The 21,022-nt window shown below is 38.1% G+C and overlaps 1 protein-coding gene and 1 long non-coding RNA gene across 2 annotated transcripts in view; both read right to left on the reverse strand.

The window, feature by feature from the left end:
- LOC145465995 (thiamine-triphosphatase-like) overlaps positions 1 to 21,022 on the reverse strand; it is a 295,791-nt gene that overhangs the window by 45,845 nt on the left and 228,924 nt on the right. The window lies entirely within an intron of this gene.
- LOC145465546 (uncharacterized) lies at positions 7,871 to 20,811 on the reverse strand. The gene is made up of 4 exons (XR_014041639.1): positions 20,599 to 20,811; positions 17,607 to 17,787; positions 12,277 to 12,524; positions 7,871 to 10,322 (listed from the first exon to the last, which is right to left on the reverse strand). It is a non-coding gene; the product is annotated as an uncharacterized LOC145465546 (long non-coding RNA).

Consider the following 21,022-nt stretch of genomic DNA (forward strand, 5'->3'; position numbering starts at 1 on the left):
AAAACTCTAGATTGTTGCACAGTTTTATAGAATTCCATGTCTTCCTTTTAAGGAACTTTAACGCCGCTCTGTGTTTCAGAATAAGACAATTTTAAGCTCAAGGACGTGCGCACGAAAATTTTTCATTCGATAGATCTTTTTTAAAATTTTTACTGCGGTCAGATAATGAGTTGCTTGTGTAAGAAATGCAAAAAAGAAAAAAACAGGCTATGCTCTCATGCCAGCCTATGTAGAGGCTGCTCTTATGCTAAAACCAAAACGTAAAGTAAACACAATGCAAGCGTTACACTTTACACGTTACACCGTAGCATTACGAATGCAATTCGATTTGGCTTGATGCCCTGATCTTTCCCATGGTGGCCGTATATGTATACAGTGAAATATTGATCATAGACCTAACAATTAATTTGTGAGTTATACCTGTTTGCTTATTCGCGGAAAATGCGCCTTAGAGGTTAGTATTTAATCCACTCATTGTCATCTTTAGATTTTTCTGGGAGCCTGTTATTTGTTGTCAAATTGGATTTGAACGCAGCCGAGTTGCGTGAACAGAGGGCTTGGACACTAACAAAATAAAATGCTAAAAACAGCCGCACTGTCAAATGCTTGAGTCTTTAAGGTCTGCATCCCAGTCCTCTTAAAAAAAACTAAATAAATAAAATAAGGTGTCTTGAACCTGTACAGCGTGGTCGAAACTCGTATTTCCAAAATCAAAACCACCAAATGCCGTCAATGGTCGTCAATGCATCGTCAGATTTGTATCTGTCTTTCATAGCCAAAATTGATTAACCCGCAGGTTGCCTGAACCATATCCATCTGCCTGTCTATCTACCTCCCACAGGAATCTTACATTAGGAACGCAAAAAATGGTTACACAGGAATGTCTTACACAGGAAAGGACCGAACTCACAACATTACCTCGTGTCCACGTGACTTTGGTCACATGGACACGAGACAAAAACAATCAAAACTTTCCACTGCGCACTTTTTATTTTCCCCTCCCAAATCTCCGCGCGTTGTATGTTGCTGTTCTCGCCTTCTCGCAAGCACAGCTCATTTAAAATCAACCAATTTGGCTTCCTAACATGCACACTATGACCGGCGTAGATTTTGGTGGGAACGATCGAAGTGCTAACTAGTTTTTCTAAACTAGAAAAATGTCGAAATTTATTTCAGAAATGTGAAAAAGCCAGCAAAGCCCCTTATGGGGTTTACACGGTTTTATTACGAAAATAATTCCTTACAGTTTTCAGGGTGTTTTCAGTACCCTTGGGAAGTGTGAAAGCTTTGGGATGGAAGAAACTTTTACTTCCCGTTAATGTGTGCATGATCTTTAATACTAGTTCCAGACAAAAATATTACAAATAGTATTTATAAGCTTAAATAAGTCTTACGTATTTCAGCTCAGTAACGCTTTCATATAAGTTACATGTTAAATTAAACCAAGCTTAGTTAAACTAGCCCTACAGTCCACAACTTACCTGACTTTGTCAGATTGTGTTACCCTTGAAGATATCCAAATCCCTCCCACGGAGGGCTTTTTAGCATGACCCCCCCATAGCTGGTAAAGCGGACCCTCTACCAACTATGTGCCCCCCCCCCCCCCAACCCAAACCCAAAAGAAATTCTAGTTTTGGTTCATATTTTCCATTACAATTGGCTTATGAGACCATCGCTCCTCTTAGAATTTCCATTAACCTTCAGCCCCTTGGCAATGGGGTCATTGAGGATATTTCCTGGAACCATGCATACATTCTGTAAGAGTGTTTATCTAGGTATTGGGTCATCATTCATTCCTTGAGACTGCATGTGCAATCTTGTTATCGATAGATGTGGGAGGTTGGAGAGCATGAAAACAGTGAAAGAATTAATAGAAGAGTAGCTGATTCAGAGCAGTGCTAAGTGTAGCCTTCAGGTTTACTGAGCAGAGAGGAGAGTGAGGTACTAAAGTAATTCGAACGTTTTACGACATCATTTCTATGGTCTATATGATTGCTATGTACTTAAGCTATGCCATATATTTACAAACACTGCTCAAGGCTATCATTTTGCAGGTAAAAATAAAGATGTCTATGCCACCCCTTCTAACCGAATGAAGACTTCTCTTGAGTTTTCATGTGACATGAAACTGTGAACCATCCCTTTCACAAAGAACTTGTTTTGTTAATTTATTGATTTTAATATATAAATAAATAAATAAATAAATAAAGTGTCTTTATTGTTCAAAGATAAAAAGTACACATCTTATGTTACATTTAAATATAACAATGTTAATGGGCTACAATATGTCTCTAAATAAGATAGATATTTACATAGAAACAAATACAAAAATCGAATACAAAAAGTACACTATTTACAAAGCTACATTGTACTTAAAACTATCCTATATGTACAAACAGCGGATAATTTAACATGTTAAGCTTGTAAAGCCAGGCTGTTAACATGATATGTGTAATTCTCCTTTGAGTTAATATCATCCACCAGATAGCTGTCTTTTGATTGTTTTTCTCCTCCAGGTTGAAAAAAATCTCATCCATCAAGTACAGTACTCTTTGACCAGAAGGCATATACAAAAGAATGCAGTCAGATAGGTATCTGCCCAACTTCATTCTGTATTTAACAAAAAGATACATTACTGCTGACAGAGCAGCAATAATTAAACAAATTTTTGTGAAGTTGTTAATTGAACCCTGAAGGGATATGGTCTGGTCCCGTGATAGCAATCCGGAGTCATTAACTGACGAAGAAAAACTTTTATACCTTTATTTCTGACAGAGACTATTTCAATTTAGTTGTTTACCAAAAGTAAAATAATAAAGTAAGAAACCTGATTATTTTGTTCATCAATCTAGTAACAAATACTAAAAAAAGTTCAATAAGGGACACCTGAATATGTACATGGTTTAGTTCCATGAAATTCTCCCCAGAGGTTCTTGATTTTTGTTTACAATCCAGAACAACTGTTTAAAAAAGTTCAATAAAGGATGCATGAATAGTGGCGTGGTCAGTTTCACCAAATTTGCCACCAGAGTGTCTTCATAATAGATCTAGTTGATCTCTCTGGAAGCTTTTGGGAAAATTGTAGATATGATTTTTGATGCAAAGATTCAGGTGCTATATCCAAGTGGCCAGCACAAAATTGTTTAAGAACAGCTGGACTGTAATGCCCTGCCAGTGGATCTTGAGCTTTGTACAAGAGATAGATGCGTGTAAGAACTGGTCCACAAGGGAGCTGGTTCCACCCTGCAAATTCTCTTCCTGAGTTTTGATCTGTGAAGCATAGACTGGTCCACATCCAAATTGCGGGCACAAGATGAAAATTCTGTTTAGGAACAATTCGGACTGTCTGCATGCGCTGAATGGATCTTGAGCTTTGTGCAAGAGATACTGGGTGTAAGAACTGGCCCAAAAGGGAGCTGGTTCCACCCTACAAATTCTCTTCCTGAGTTTCTTGATCTGTGAAGCATAGACTGGTGCTACCTCCAAATTACCGGCACAAGATGAAATTCTGTTTAGGAATAATTGGACTGTCTACGTGCACTGAATGGATCTTGAGCTTTGTACAAGAGATATTCGGTTTAAGAACTGGCCCAAAAGGGAGCTGGTTCCGCCCCGCAAATTCTCTTCCTGAGTTTTGATCTGTGAAGCATAGACTGGTCCACATCCAAATTGCGGGCACAAGATGAAAATTCTGTTTAGGAACAATTCGGACTTTCTGCATGCGCTGAATGGATCTTGAGCTTTGTGCAAGAGATACTGGGTGCAAGAACTGGCCCACAAGGGAGCTGGTTCCACCCTACAAATTCTCTTCCTGAGTTTCTTGATCTGTGAGGCATAGACTGGTCCTACATCCAAATTACCGGCACAAGATGAAATCCTGTTTAGGAACAATTGGACTGTCTACGTGCTGAATGGATCGTAAGCTTTGTACAAGACATTGGTGCTAGAAGTGACTTGCAAAGGAGTTGATTCTATCAAAGACATTCTCTCCAGATGGGCCTAGTGATCCTACATAACAGCATTAATCATATTATAAAAACCTGTCAGTTCTGAATTTGGACTGTCAGTATGATTAAAACTGATTTTGAATGATAGCTTAAGTATTGACTGAAAAAAAAAGAGGAATACGCCTTCTAAATGTAAATAACTTTTTTAACTTCCACAGGTGTTAAGATCAGAGGTATTCAACTTAGCCAAAATGTTGAACACAAGAATCTATTGTTAATCACCAAAATACAGGTAAGCTCCCTAAAGTGACTTCAGGTTGACTGAAAATAGGTCTGCTTTGTGTACATGTGGAACAGCCTTAATTATCATTTACCCACATTTGGTTTTGTTAAAATTCTTCAGACAGTTAAATTGATGTTTGGAAATATTTTCAAAATTTCCTGTGTTGGAAATTTATCATGCTGTAAGTTTGAAATCTAAAGCTCCATGTAAGGAATTTTAATGTTACATGTTTTTGCCAACTTGACACAAAATTTTTCTTTGAGTTATTTTTTTATGAAGACTCTGGCTTGTAATCTTATTGCAGACTAGCTAGAAACTAACTAGGCAGAGTTTTTATTCAATTACAAATCAATTTTTTTTCAGTAGAAATATTTTTTACTCAGGACAAAAATTATTTCCCAGTACAAAAAAGAACTGCCTTTTGTTTCACAAGAGCGCAAAGGTGCAGTTGTGGCTGAGATGAAATACCCGCGGTAAATCTTGAAGTCAATTGCCACTCGGCAGTAAAGGGCAATAATACAGCGACAAAAATACATCCTATAATTTACATTGAATAAACAAATGATATTTTGTGTTGGATTTTTGTCCTGATAAGAAAAACGTACCTCCAGACTAAATGTATTACTATGTTTTTACGGATATAAATATTATTGTACTGACTGTAGTAATTTTCGGTCTGTAACAAACTTTTGTTTTATAATGAATATTTTACAGTAATAATACTGAACAAATTCCTATCAGTCAGTTAAAAACCAAATCATAGTCCAACACCTTTATTTTGTGTTTGAGGCATTTTGACATTTTACATTGATTATTTGTGTTTTAGATTTTTTTTTAAAAGTAGTATTTTGCGGTTTAGTTAAATTACTGTTGCAACAAACAGTAATGGCAAGTAAAAGCAGATTTGTTTTCCTCATACTATCTACATTTTATTTGTGTTTAGTCTTGCCCTTTTATTTTAAAATGGCAACTTGATAACTAAGTCAGATAAGGATAAAACATTTAGTTTTGCTAGGTATCAACAACGAGCATCTTCGAAGTTTGAGAAGATGGTTTTCCAAGGTGTCCTGCACGCTGTTGGAAAAGCTCCTTGAGCTAAGATATGTTGTGAACATGTTTACTGCTGTGCACGTGGATTTGAGTGTGGGTGAAGTATCCTAAGTTTATCAAATTTCAGATGTCTGACAAAATAGTTTAGACTGGATCAGTCAATGGGACAAAATTAGTGATCGCCATTTGCCGTTTTATTGTGAGATTTACTCATTAAGTCATTATGTTGTCCCTCTGCCAGTTAAAGAAGAGAATCTCAACTTATCAACTGAAGGCAGATTTCCAGTCATATTTCTAGTTAGGATCTCGCGTCAGGGGTATGCAACAGATGTGCTCCTTAAAATATCCAGACGAGATAGCTGGCTAGGATACCTGGGGGCTCTTGTCCTCATTAATCTAACCCTGACTCTTGTTTCCTGTAGGTTGTATGACACAACACCCCCCGCCCCCACCACACGGAAGGTGTAGAATCACCCCCTAGTGCGCTTAGTGTGTGTAAATTCTCTGTTGATGTCTGCTGGTTGGGAAATTTTGACAAGATTATTTTGGAAGCGGGGAAATTTCAGGTAGCTAACCGTAACCACGCTTACAGATCTTTACCGGGCTTGAAATCCTGTTCACACATGTCAAAGAAAATTTATATTGCCTCGAGTACTCGCACGGTGACTGTTCGAAAAGCGTTTGGTTGGTTTACGTTTTTTAAGCATTCGAAGTTATTGAATTGGAAGTCGTAGTTGTTACACATCATGTAGTTTTGGAATACGTGTAAAACTGCTCTTTTGGCGAGAAATATTGGAAGACAGGAATGCAGAGAGTTGGGTGTAAGACTTGACCTGCCATTCAAAAGAGTTGAGTTCGCTAAGCAATACTCGTAGACCCGTGTATTTCTCTATCCGTGTGACAGACTGACCCCACAAGTACATAAAAGCGGTGCAAAATAGAAACTTACCCTGGTTTGAGTCTGGACTGTCTGCATGATTCAAATTGGTATTAAGCTATAGAGTTAGTGTAGATACGCCAGTTGAAAAGTGAATTAACACTCTGTTGAAATGATTTTGTTAACTTCTACAGGTTTAACAGTCAAGGTGACCAAAGATGTTCAAACGCGACAATCTTTCATCGGGGAGTTTCCAGAATATAGGTAGGCTTCTTTACCAACTTCAGCAAGACCAAAAATAGGTTCAAAATGCGGGTCCCTCATGTTTTAAGTTGCATTTTTATTTGAGAATTTTCAAACCACATGTTAAGGCCTCTCTGTAGACTTGTGCACAGTGTTCTGGTTTTGATATTACCCATACATAAAAATTTTTAACGCGCTTTTATAAGCTGGTTTTGAAGCCATGTCGGCGTTATTTCCAGTCCATATAAATAAATTGAATGTGGCCACTTTCTGAACATGAAGTATATATTGCCAGATATTCTTTGCCTTTTTTCCTTCGCTTTAGAAGGTTGAATTTTACACCATAGAATTTATAGACATTTTTTAGGTACGGAAGGTTCGATCAATTTATTTCAGTTTATAAAAAGAAAAAAAGTTGTTCTGTTGGTCAGGACCGGGATTCGAACCTGCGACTCTCTGAAATACTATACGCTTCTTACCAAGAAACGCGCACCAATCCACTGCGCCAACCGGCTTTGACACAGTTGGGGAAGAAAAATTGACTGCCAATGCATACCAGTTTTAACAGCGCGCACAATGGTCAGCGGGAGAAACGAAAGAAGCGCACACAATGTTACTTTTGTACTGAACGTTTTCTTAGAGAAATTTTATCTTGCGACCATTCATTGAAAAAGATCTTGCTCATCTAGACACAAACGTTAAATTTCAAGGCTTGCTTTGAAGTATGTAAAATGTGGAACATGCAAGTCATTATAAATTTGTCAAATTTATATCTGTCGCAACCTTAGATAATAAAACGAATTTTACCATCAACATATTAACGGTGATAGGGAAAATAACGGTTGAGTTGTTTGTTTATGCTTTAGTAATTCTAAAGTTTAGTTTATTGCAGTGACTGTCAGTGAAATCGCACGTTATGCTAAAGAAAACGTAATAAATGTGTTTACCACAACCAGCGAACGGCACGATTTGCATCGTATTTGCGTTCATTCTTGCCAGCGCCGTTTATTTTCTTTATTTTTCTTTTCGGATAACAGTGAAATATTTTTATTTCCTTTTGTTTCGTTTAAGGCATCAACAGCGAACAGTTTTAAAGTTTGAGAGGACGGCTTCGGAAACCTTCTTGCTCGCTATCGGGAAAGTTCCTTTGGTATTTGTCTGTGAGCGTGAGGTAAGTCGTATTGTTAACTTGTTTAATCTGGATTTGAATATTTGAGTTATGCTTAATTTGACCTCGTTAATACCAAACCATTTAGTTAATTCTAGCTTATATCAAATTTAAAATCGCTGGCAAAAAAACTTAAGCTTCAGTTAAAAAAGCAAGGGTCAATGAGCAACTACTTGCTGTTTTGTTATGAGATTTATCCAAATCAGTAAATATTGAGAAGCATTCACACCAATAAAACTCGACAAGGATTAGTATTTTAAGTGCCAAAACTTCAACAGAGATGCAAACAAATTTCGCTACGACTAGTTTTTAGTAAATATTGTTTGGTTAGTTCCGCTACATTGATGTCTTTCCACTATTTGAACAAGTCTAAGTTGTTACAAATTATGTTTTTTTTGGAATAATATTCCTGGATACTAGCTTTTTAGCTAAGCGTACCGATCACGATAAATATATTGATTGATTGATTGATTGGATACCTGTTTTAAGTCTTTTAATGGGAGATACTTTATGTGTAAAGATCTTGTTCTCTTCTTTTTTAGGTGCCATAGAAATGACAAACATCAAGAAAGGGCAAAGATAAAAGTCGATCTAGGAAAGAGCGCGAAATCTGATGTGGAAAACCACCACCTCCCCGCCAGCCACCACTAACTAGCATTTGTTTTATACTTTATAGCGAGAATTTTGAGTTCCCATCGTTTGGTATCATACTCTTGGCTAAAATGTTTCTAAGTCTTTTGGCGGGAAGGAAGGCAAAAATTTATGTCGAACACCGCCACCTCCCCGCCACCTCCACTAACTAGCATTTTTTTTTTTATACTTTATAACAAGGATTTAGAGTCCTCATCCTTGTGGTACTGTAGCCTCAAATACGCATGCGTACTAGGTTAGCGTCTTAGCTGTAAGAAGTCCAGTATACTGTGTGCGGTAACTGTAAGTAACTGATAACTTCGTCTTGTGTAACCCGAAGTTTAAACCCGAAGTTCAAACTTCGGGTTACACTAAACGAAGTTATCAGTTACTTACAGTTACCACACACAGCATACTCGACTTTCTTACAACTAAGACACTCACCTAGTACGCATGCGTATTAGAGGCCACTGTACCACAAGGATGGTAGTTCTCAACTCTTGCTCCACATCATCGCATCTTCCAAGATTGAAAATTTTCTTTGCTGTGACTCGTCATTTGTGAGGAATCTGCAAGAGAGTCTTGCGAGCAAAGCTTTCAGTAAACTGACACAAGTTTGTAGAATCATAATTTATTTTGTGATATTATTACAAAGAAAATACAATAAAAGGTTTCAAACATTTTCTGAGTGCATATCTTCCAGTGTCCATATCATTTGCGTGCAATAATAACAATAAATAACAGTGTACTCGTTATTTATAAAAGTCCGTAACTCTTCGTCATATGTCCGCCGCTACATTCTCAAGGTGTGATCAAAATAAGACTTAAGTTTAAGAACTGTTGTGTTGTGTAACGGCAATATTAACAAAATCCAGTAACGATTTACTCTGCCGTTTAGTGTAACAACACTCGATTGCCTTTACCTGTAGTTGTGGAGCTAGACTATAAGCTAAATGAACGTGATATATTTTTTTCAAAACCCACGAGAAAGGTGACAAAATTACATAATGGCCAATATTTTTCTTTGACTACTACAAAGAATAGTTCGACTCAACTTTCAGAGGTTTTATAAGTCACTCTTTCAGTTTACAACTGCCACTAAATAAACTTCTTTTTTCAACGATTACAGCAAAAATTACGCACGAAAGATTGAACGATATTAACCTAGCCGAGCTGTGCGTGAGCAACAACAGAAACGTGAATTAAAATGATAAAAGAATGACAGTGAGTCGATAGAATTATCATACGTATTGTTATTGAAATAAAAAATTTGAATGACTTTGAATTTCGCAGGTTTTCTGTATCATAAACAGTCACGTCTGTTGTGAAAATATGCATCGGTAAACTTCCGTCTCGCGTTGAAAACCAAAATACTTTAAGGAAAGAAAAATGCAAAGCCATTGCCTACTCGACATTATAAAAACAGCACGAAAATGAAATTTGTATTTTTTTCTTTTACACAGAGCCAATGAAACTTAAACAGGAAAAATACACGCGACATCAATGTTTTAACCAGGCTAAAATGAAAGCCCTATTTTTCAATCCGTGCATGCAAACAAGTTGCATTTTAGTTCGTCATTGTAAGGACTACCTTCTCTTACGTAAACAAACGATAATTTCTTCCTTAGCTTATCATCACTATTACATGTTGCGAAAAAAAGCACTGACAAAATCCGATTTTTCCAAAGATTGATACAAACTGAGTATTTAACAAAATTATAACGAAAAATGTGATACGTCTCTTAGTACTGATAAGGAGTTACGTCAGAAACATGTGAAATCAAGAATCTACAGATTTGAAATGTTATCGGTCTAAATCTTCCCCAGTCCTATCCATCCTCATTTCTGTTTTGTTCTCGTAAACGTTTGCCGTCCCTTGACAGTAGCAAAATATTATTTTTCAAGTTCAAGGTTTCAACTTCTCTAAAAAGAAATAGTTTCTGCTCCACAGCACGGTTACAAAAAAGATATTTCTCAGAAGGGATATCTAACCTGTCACTTGTACATACAGTAGATATATTAACGTATCGGCTTGTAGCTTTAAAACATACGTGGTGTATGATCAATCCAAAATGACATCATCAACAGCTCGTCCAGGCCTTACTGCTTTTCTTGACTGAATACCTGAAATAAATGAAAACAAATTCTCAGTATTCAGTTACAGCAATATCGCCTATTATGATTTCACCAGCAATTTACATTGTATATTCATTACAACCAAAAAATTGAAGCAACAATAAGGAACACTTAGGAAACACCAATAAAACTTAAATATTGAGGGATAACAGTTTAACATAAAGGGCGGCGCACACACGTGACCTCTGAGACTAAGCTTGAGGGACTCCAGTAAAACACTTCCTTTCTAGAACCTCTCTTTCCATTCGTCCGCTTTGAATACTACCTCTATTAATTAAGTATTTTCACTGTTAGGGGCGTTATGTTCTAGCTCTAGCTCTAAAAACTAGTGAAGAAACTGCAGGACCGGGAGACAGTGAGCGACTGTGATCCTATGAATAAATTGAAAGGTGCTGGGCTCTGCTTGTTCGCTTTATTTAAAAGAAAAAAAAAACTGAAATAAGTAACTCAATGCCTTTTATTTTCGTAAAATTTAGAATTCATATTAAGTAAACAAAACTGGCCGGCTGAACCTCCGCCAGAAGATCGTGTACCAGATTCATTTACGAGAACAAAATACGCGCGTTTAATTTTGACCAACGTTTAACCTGGGGACAGGAGGAGGGAGAGGTTTCAGGGGTGCACAAAATACTCGAATGGACTTCAAAACCACCGTACTACAACAGCGTTAACACCCCCTTCCCAAATGGCCAAATGTCATATTTCACGTTTCTATGGCGACCTTGTGTTCCAAGGCACTTTGACCGAAATTTGGTGTTATAAGCTTGTTTTTCTGTTTTAGCGCAATATTGGTTTGTATGATTAGTTTATTTCAAAATCTTAAAGGGTTTTGCATTCTTAGATCTTTATTTGGAGACATTCAAAAAATATGAACAGGCTATCAAGATTGGTCATGATTGGTTGTCTTTGAAAGTTACTGACGAATCATAGCTCAAGCTATATTATTTGATAAACTATTTGCAACGGTATTTCACGTGTTTACTGCGTGGTGTAGTGGAGATCATTGTCGCACCTCAATCCACACAGCCACAAGTTCGATTACAGCTCGGAACCTTTTTTTCCTTTTCTTTTTTTACTGGACGCACTTTTTGAATGTTTATATACACAGCAGGCAAGGGTTATAAGCATAGCAACAGCAACAACAGCAACAACAAAATACACCTGATAACTGTCCTTGGTTAACTACATAGAAATTTCTCCGACCTGGTGCACTGTGAATGCATTCTTAAATATCCGCATCTGATTTCTGTTACAGAAAGTACAGCCGAACCTCTCCACAAAGGCCACCTTGGGGACAGAGGAAAGTGGCTGTTATAGAGAGGTGGCCGCCGCTATGGGAAGGCAAGGGTGTAACATGACACCTATTTTTTTCCAGGGTTGCAACATATTTATTTCTATAAAATGCTCATTGTAGCATATAAATACGTAACGGAATCAAAATGTATCAATGAAACAAAAACCAAACTGGAACATAGACCAACGACGCGCGGTACGATCAAGTTTCGTGCCCGTTCAAGTTTCGTGCCCGTTCACAATAAAAAATGGTGTTTCGTACACATCAGTCGACAGTCGTTGATTAATTGGCCGTTATCGAGAAGTTATTTTGGCAGTAGGGACGCGCTTTAGTGGTCGTTGCCGTTGTGGAGAGGGGCCGTTCGGTTGTGGGGTAATTGGACTGTCCGCCGGGAACAAAAAAGTGGCCGTTGTAGGGAGGTGGTCGTTAGTGGATGTTTGACGGTAAACTTTTTAAGGGAACGTCCACTTTGGAGATTTTTTATGGATAATCTACGTTGAAAAGCGAGCAAATCACGTGCGTTGTGGTCAGATGAATCAAAGTATCGATAACTAGGTGCATACTTCGTTGATGCGTTGGAACTCCTGTCATATCGGTAGTCATTCCATTGTCAGGGTATCAGTATGTTTCTTTTGCGTCATTACTCACCGTTACATTCAAACTCTGGTAGTCTTTCCACTGCGATATCCAATCAAGCGTTTCCGTGCCAAGTCAATCACACCAATAATCCTCTCGGTTCACGCCATCAACCTTCTATCAGTCACGCTATCAACCGCCGGTGTGAGGCCGTTACCGCCTGCAATGATCGTCTGCGCGTGTACGTAATGTCAGTCAAGCTTTCAACTTTCTGCGTGTAACGTCAATCACGCCATCAACTCCACCCCTGCATCATTCACCTAAGCGAGATAATTGGAAACTACTCAGTTAAATTCTCACTCGATATCTGGGTTTACATTAGTCTACGTTACCAGACGGAAATTTAACCCTGTAAAGATATGTAGCGTCTACAACGCTTAACGCAAAATAGGTTTACACAAACTTCAAAATTCTTCAAAACAGAAAATCCGCGTTTGTATCAGCCCACGAAACTCCTCGGAAAAAAAACTTAAGCGAACAGACAGAACTTGAATGGCATCACAATTGACAAACCCAACACTTTAGTCAAGAAAAGCTGCAATTTTGGTAAAAGCAAGAGAACAGCGTTCACAATGCAACGTATTCGATTTATCCTGGACAGACTAAACATTACGAGGCGTAACCATCAAAATTCAACCAAACAGTAGCTGTTCGTCGCAAATGGCAGTCACCTTAACTTGCGCGAGCACGAGCGCGCGCGTGTCGTGTTAAAAACATCACAATAGTCACTCGACGTACGTAGACACATTCAGTTGAAAAACACTGTGCAAGTTGCGCGTTAAATTTTCTCCTGGTATTTTACTCTCAAATTTGTGAGTATGGGTGTTTTACGATTCGTAAGGCGTTTAAATTGTTGTAGTTGCGGTGAAAGAAAAGTCAAGTCCAGGTGAGAATCTTTAAAGACGCTTGTTGAGTTTTGTTTCTTTCAGTCTTCGTTGACGGATTCTTCTTGTTAATCCACAGAAGAAAAATGGAAAAAGAACTCTGCGATTTGCATGAAGCAATTAGAAGAATTGAAGAAGATATTCAGACCACAGGGTAAGAATTCTAGTAGTTTTGTTTTTGTCATTAAACACATCCACTTCCTCGTCAAATTCCCTAAAAATGTTACAAAGTGCACTCAAACGTTAAGCGCAGGAATACCAGTTTGGCAAAAACTGTGCTGTAAAATAACTCAGTCTGTAAACTGGCATGCTAACTGTTTCCATGTTTGCACACAGAAGCACTGTAGAGGTGGGCAAGCAGCGAGAAAGAGCTGCAGAAGGAAAACAAAAGACGACGAAAAGTACAGGAAGTCATCCGATGGCTCAAGTAGAACTCTCTGAGGGTAGTCTGGACCGAGCATTAGAAGAGCACATAATGTTGATGTCTGAGATCATGTGAGTATCAAGGACTAGAAACACAAAAGGGCTTGAATAATGCTGCAAATCAACAGTGTTTCCTCTTACAGTACTCAGTTACTAAGATATTCTGCGCTTTAAGGGACGAGAGGAGAAGTAAAAACAACATTTGTAAGCCTCAACCACGTCTCTCCTGGGGCCGGAACCGTTTTGTTTACCATGCCATTAATGATTGGAACACTTAACCAGATGAAATTAAAAAAACAGTTCCAACGTTCAAAATTATTAACTTTAACTTTGTGAAAATTACGTAGAATAGCTACGTTTTTAGATTTTTAGCTTTAAACTCTTTAGTATGCAGCGCCCCTCTGAAAACTACATAAGTGACGTGGGCTACCTTTTAAAATTGAGAAATGGATTGATTGATAGATTGATTGATAGATTGATTGATAGATTGATTGATAGATTGACTGATAGATTGATTGATAGTTAGATAGATTGATTAATAGATTGGTTGATTCATTGATAGATAGATAGATAGATAGATAGATAGATAGATAGATAGATAGATAGATAGATAGATAGATAGATAGATAGATAGATAGATTGACTGTAAAATTCATATTGAATCAGTTCCAGAAAGAAATGAGTACACTGTTAGTGATGCATGTACATAAATGGTATTGGAATATTTTCAGTCAGTTTGCCCACAAGAAAATTATATACCACTCCCCTCCTTTTCAAAAATAAATTTACATAAAGGGTATGACATTACATGATGCCCCCTGCCTTTAAAGCCCCTCTCCTTCTCATAATTACATGTATTGCACAGCCTGAGAAAATGTTAGGACATGTAGCAAGAAAATGCGTTTTATTGTCAAGTTCTAAATGTTGAAAAACTTGCTTCTCTTCACAGTGAATGCAGCACTCGTAAAACAGAGCTAGAGGAAAAACTGCAAGCCATAAAAAGGATGGCAAATTTCTTTTCGAATGATCTGCGGTACAAGGATCTGATGGAAAAAGCCAAAAAATGTCAGGAAAATCTGCGTCGAGTGCGCTCACAGAATGACATGAACAAGGCAGTGCCCCAGCCGCCCCTGTTTCCCATTCTAGACTTCAATAGCAATGAGTTTCCAATATGGGAGGCTTCTGAAGAATTAAGCTGTGATAAGGTCGTCACAGAGACAGAAAACTGGGAAGAATGCACTGCAATCATGGAAATTCTCTTTGATGACGTCACCCCAGGGACAGAGAATTTGGAAGAAACTGCCAAAATCTCCAAAACCTTCCTTGATGAGATCATTCCAGAGATACAGAATTTGGAAGAAACTGCCATAATTACACAAACATTTCTTGTCATCCCAGAGACAAAGAATGTGGAAGAAACTGCCAAAGTCTCGAAAACCTTCCTTGATGAGGTCATTCCAGAGACAGAGAATTTGGAAGAAACTGCCATAATGACACAAACATTTCTTGTCATCCTAGAGACAAAGAATGTGGAAGAAACTGCCACAATCTCGAAAACCTACCTTGATAAGGTCATTCCAGAGACAGAGGATTTGGAAGAAACTGCCATGGTAACACAAACATTTCTCGTCATCCCAGAGACAGAGAATGTGGAAGAAACTGCCAAAGTCTCGAAAGCCTTCCTTGATGAAGTCATTCCAGAGACAGAGAATTTGGAAGAAACTGCCATGGTTACACAAACATTTTTTGTCATCCCAGAGACAAAGAATGTGGAAGAAACTGCCATGGTTACACAAACATTTCTCGTCATCCCAGAGACAGAGAATGTGGAAGAAACTACCAAAGTCTCGAAAGCCTTCCTTGAGGAGGTCATTCCAGAGACAGAGAATTTGGAAGAAACTGCCATGGTTACACAAACATTTCTTGTCATCCCAGAGACAAAGAACGTGGAAGAAACTGGCACAAGCTCGAAAACCTTTCTTGATGAGGTCATTCCAGAGACAGAGAATTTGGAAGAAACTGCCATGGTTACACAAACATTTCTTGTCATCCAAGAGACAGAAAATGTGGAAGAAACTGCCAAAGTCTCGAAAGCCTTCCTTGATGAGGTCATTCCAGAGACAGAGAATTTGGAAGAAACTGCCATGGTTACACAAACATTTCTTGTCATTCCAGAGACAAAGAATGTGGAAGAAACTGCCACAATCTCAAAAACCTTCCTTGATGAAGTCATTCCAGAGACAGAGAATTTGGAGGAAACTGCCATGGTCACACAAACATTTCTCGTTATCCCAGAGACAGAGAATGTGGATGAAACTGCCAAAGTCTCGAAAGCCTTCCTTGAGGAGGTCATTCCAGACACAGAGAATTTGGAAGAAACTGCAGTAATTACTAAAACATTTCTTGTCATCCCAGAGACAGAGAATGTGGAAGAAACTGCCAAAATCTCGAAAGCCTTTCTTGATGAGGTCAATCCAGAGACAGAGAATTGGGAAGAAAATGCTACAAGGACTGACACTTTCTATAATGTGGTCATCCCACAGACAGAGCATTTGGAAGAAATTGCCTCAATGATGGACACTTTCTATGATGTGGTCATCCCAAAGACAGAGAATTGGGAAGAAAATGCCACAATGATGGACACTTTCTATGATGTGGTCCTTCCACAGACAGAGAATTGGGAAGAAAATGCTACAAGGATGGACACTTGCTGTAATGTGGGCATCCCACAGACAGAGAATTTGGAAGAAATTGCCTCAATGATGGACACTTTCTATGATGTGGGCATCCCAAAGACAGAGAATTGGGAAGAAAATGCCACAATGATGGACACTTTCTATGATGTGGTCATCGCACAGACAGAGAACTGGAAAGAAAATGCCACAATGATGGACACTTTCTATGATGTGGTCATCCCACAGACAGAGAATTGGGAAGAAAATGCCACAATGATGGACACTTTCTATGATGTGGTCATTCCACAGACAGAGAATTGGGAAGAAAATGCTACAAGGATGGACACTTTCTATAATGTGGCCATCCCACAGACAGAGAATTGGGAAGAAAATGCTGTAATTATGAAAACTATTCTTTAAAAAATGATGTGTTGACGAGTGAAAAAGTGTGTGTGTTTTGTTGGATTTGCACTTATGCATTATCAGATGTACTGAAAACTATTAGAACTTGTTGCCTTGCTTGACTTTCACAGCTCATGAAGCATTGAGTCATAAGTTGCTGTGAAAGAATTTCTTTTGTAAAATAAATTTTATTACCAGACATCAATGTTTGAGACCTGCAAATTTTGGCTAAAATTTTGTGAGACACACGCTTTCAAAGGGCCAGTCACCACCCCTCATAGCTACCTTTTTGGTGTAAAATGGAGTTAGGCTTAAGTGAACCTACGAAAGTCTGAAATACTACTCAACACTATTATTGAATGTGCAAGAAAGATTCTCCAATATACACACCACCCTGTATGATCAAATACCACTTCAACATTTTAAAAAGACCAGCAAGAAATGGTTTCCTGTTGGCTGAGCTTCTCACAAACTAAATGGGGACTAAGATTGAGTTAGGAAATCAGGGAACACACCTATATAATCATGCCAATAAGGTGTTGTTGCATTCTTGTGGCACAGAGAAATGCCATACAGTAAGTAAGAAACAGGGTAAAATATTTGTGGACTGGTCAGACACATGACTGAGATAAGTTAAGGTTAGGGTTTCAAAGAATGGGTGAAGCTCCCTCAACAAAAATTCTGATTACCTGATTATCTCCTTCAAACAAATTTTACATACAATAGATGGTTCCTCTCTTTGTTGCAGACAGTTGGTGACCTGAATGAACGATCATACATTTTTCTGGGGGGGAAGGGTGGAGGGTGGGATAAATGCAGAATTGATCAACAATGCAAAGAAGAACTTGCTCTCAATTGTTTTGATGAGACCAACCAATGGCAGCTAATATTATGCAACTGATTAATAAAGGAAAAGAACAAAAAATACCTCCAAATTTCTCAAGTCATTATCACTCACCAACTCACAGATATATCTGGTCCTCTTTCAAGAAGGTGGCGAGATCCACATGGTCATCATCTGCACCATCTCCCTTGACCATCCAGAGGGGACTGGAATGTGATGTTGTTGATTGTAAATCAGGCATATTCCATGTCATATGGGTTGCTTTTCATGCAGTAGTGACTCAATTGTAAATTACCTAGAATTAATAGAAAAAAATTCCTTTACATTGTTATTTCTTAAAACCTCAATATTTAAAGCAACATCATTTTTGGCCTGGAAATGTTTACTATTAAAATATCTTTGACTGATCACATACTTTCTTATGGCACAGCAAATTAAATGTAAAGACAACTCATAATAAATTAAACCAGTGGACCTCAAAGCACATACACGTGATATGGGCATCTGTTCCAACACCTACATGTACAGTAACTTGTTTGAGACTATAGTGAAGGTATCAGTTTACAAACAATGACATCACCCTAAAGACATATGCATTTGTCTGGTTGCTTGTGTTTACTACATGTACGTGGCGTGTGGGGGTGATTTTAGAAGTTTGTGCTCTGAATGCATGAAAAGTTTGGATTCCACAGCATAATATGATCAATACAAAAGTAAGTTGAAGTGGATTTAATGTAGCTGAACAAATTCCAGACCCATTCAGTATCAGGGAAGGTTAGAAAAAGATCTTGAACTATGGCCTGATCTTATGGGTTGAGACATCTTTGTGTTGCCTAAATATGGCAAAATAATTGCATGTGAAAATTAATGAAGACTGTAAAATTGTTTGGTATCACTATATTTATTTACTGAAAGTGTGTGAATGTGAGAGATTTGAAAGTTTTTAACTCTTTCCATAACCCGCCCTACATGTATATGCACCCTTCACAAACAACGGCAACATTCAACCTCCATACTACTTAATTGCTTTTTTACTTTTGGCAAAGCTGGGTGTAGCGACCAGAGAGGGTGATGGACAAAAGACTGACCCCCTAATCCATGGACTACCCTAATGGACTACCCAAATGGACTACCCTCAAATGGACTATCCCTCAAAAATGCTATTTCAGATGAGTGGTATGTTAAGAAGCTGCAATTATATCCTTACACTGCACGGAGGATGCTTTTCTTTTCACTCCACATCGCCTTCAGCCGCCATTTTGAATAACTATACTGAATAAAACAACTGCTGTACACAAAAAGTGTAGACTCAAATCAAATCAATTATTCTGTGGACAACTCAGTCTTCCTCCCATGTGATTCAGTAGCTCAGTCTTTCTTGAACAGACGAAATGATCTTCAGGATGTTACTCATGATTTGTTTTGCTTGTTTTGTGGTGAAAATTATGGCATAGAAGCAGCTAGTCTTCTGGTTTTTTCCTGAGTGTATCAAAATGAAATAGAAATGGGAATGAGGATAAAGCTATGGGACAGCAAGAAATTCCAATGACTACGCTACAAAAATTCAGAGTGGAGTGGAAGCAGTAGTATTCTTGGCTGGCCTGGACTATAATTATGTGGAAATTTTTGTGGTTTTGCGAGAGTCAGTATATGGTAGTCTATCGAAGCTTCCTCCTCCTTTGTTACTGGAGTATGGACCAATTTTGAAACAGTACAGTTGGACAAATCATCAACAAAGTCACTATTAAACCCACTATGCCACAACATCCCAGAGACTGTCCCTTTAGCAACAGCAACAACAACAATAACAACAACAACAACAACATCTTTATTTTCTAAATAAACGTTTTCGGAAAAGAGTTGTCTGGATTGGATCAATTTTATTCACTATAGTTATTCAAAATGGCGGCTGAAGGTGATGTGGAGTGAAAAGAAAAGCATCCTTTGTGCAGTGTAAGTACAATGTATATAATCGCAGCTTCTTAACATACCACTCATCTGAAATAGCATTTTTTAGGGGTAGTCCATTTGAGGGTAGTCCATTTGGGTAGTCCATTACGGTAGTCCATGGACTAGGGGTCAGTGTTTTGTCCATCACCACCAGAGAGAGCTTTCAAGCAAGTGAAACATTTATTTGTGCTTGAATTTCCAACATGACTTTTGGTATGCATCAGCATTTAAATTTCCTTCAGTTTTGCGATGTAGCATTCTAGACTTGTACTATTCTAACTAAACCATCAAAATCCACTTAGGTGCTCACAAGAAAGCTCTAAAACAACAGATTTTCAATCTTAGTGTGCCTTGATGTAGCCCATGTAATATAAACAGTCCACGATACAGTCATTTGAAACTCATTATTTCTGCTTGATTGAAAAATCACCAATGCAACAGTTGCATCTGGAAAGAGCACCCCAAAATTAGTGTTTTGGCCAAGTTTCAGAAATTTATGAAAAAATAATCCTAAACTGAAGTGAAGTGACAATCAATTGAAGAACACTTGAACTTCATAGTTATATATTTCCTTGACTGTTATCATCACATTATGCCTACAAGGATCGTGTTAAACTGATTGTGAGGTCACTGATATCTTCACTACAGGCGTCACATGTGATATATAAACAATAGCCTCCAGTTGGCGGGAAAATATTCTTGGATATTTGTCCACAGACATTATCTGTTCCCAAGAAGCCAACAGTTTACCGAGGGGATACTGTAGCTTGAGGAAAACTGTGAGCTTCAAGGAACAGATAATGCCTAAGAACAAATAATTCTCACAACATGCACAATTTTGAAAATCGGGGAATATCATTCGGATATTCCCCAGTTTTAGCCGGGGCAAATTCAGTCACGTGACGCGTTTGGACATATTTGATTGATTATAAGGGCAAAGTATGGAAATTAAAACCTAGCTAGTACACTATATACTTGTCCTGCCTGATCCGGCAACAGCCCCATCCCCCATTCAGCCCTTAAATATAAGCCTCCTAAATATTCGAGCTTATTACCTGAACTGTGCTGTGTATGGTCGTTTTATCAACTTCAAGAATGTTTTCTCCAGTGAGCAGTGCTGCGAGCACAAAAGGGAAACAAACAACTTTGTACTCACCTCGCTTAAATCAACCAGCTGACGTCTCAACAAGCCACTGTCGCAGTGCTGTCACTATTCATCGTTTTGCTAAGTCGAGGCAGCAAAAATAGCTTTCAAAATTAAAAGCGCATTGACTCAGTTGAGTTCGGTCGCCATTTTGGAATGAACGCGCCTGAAAGACTGGAAACCAATTAGTCCCCAACTCGTCCGCGATACAATCGACTTCAATAAAAAAAACAGAAATTAAAAAATAAGTCGAAAACCATTCAGTGGATAAAGTTAAGAAATCTGATCTTATAGGAAATAGATAGAGAAGACACTTTTCCAAATTTTAGGTTTGTGCGCTTTCCCAGACTGCAGATATTTGTCGAAACGTTTCGCAGAAATTTACAGAGCCCAGTATGGAAACGCCATGTTAGTGCACCAATATGGTGGCCGGACA

Source organism: Orbicella franksi, chromosome 13 (assembly GCF_964199315.1).
Source record: "Orbicella franksi chromosome 13, jaOrbFran1.1, whole genome shotgun sequence".
Lineage (NCBI taxonomy): Eukaryota > Metazoa > Cnidaria > Anthozoa > Scleractinia > Merulinidae > Orbicella > Orbicella franksi.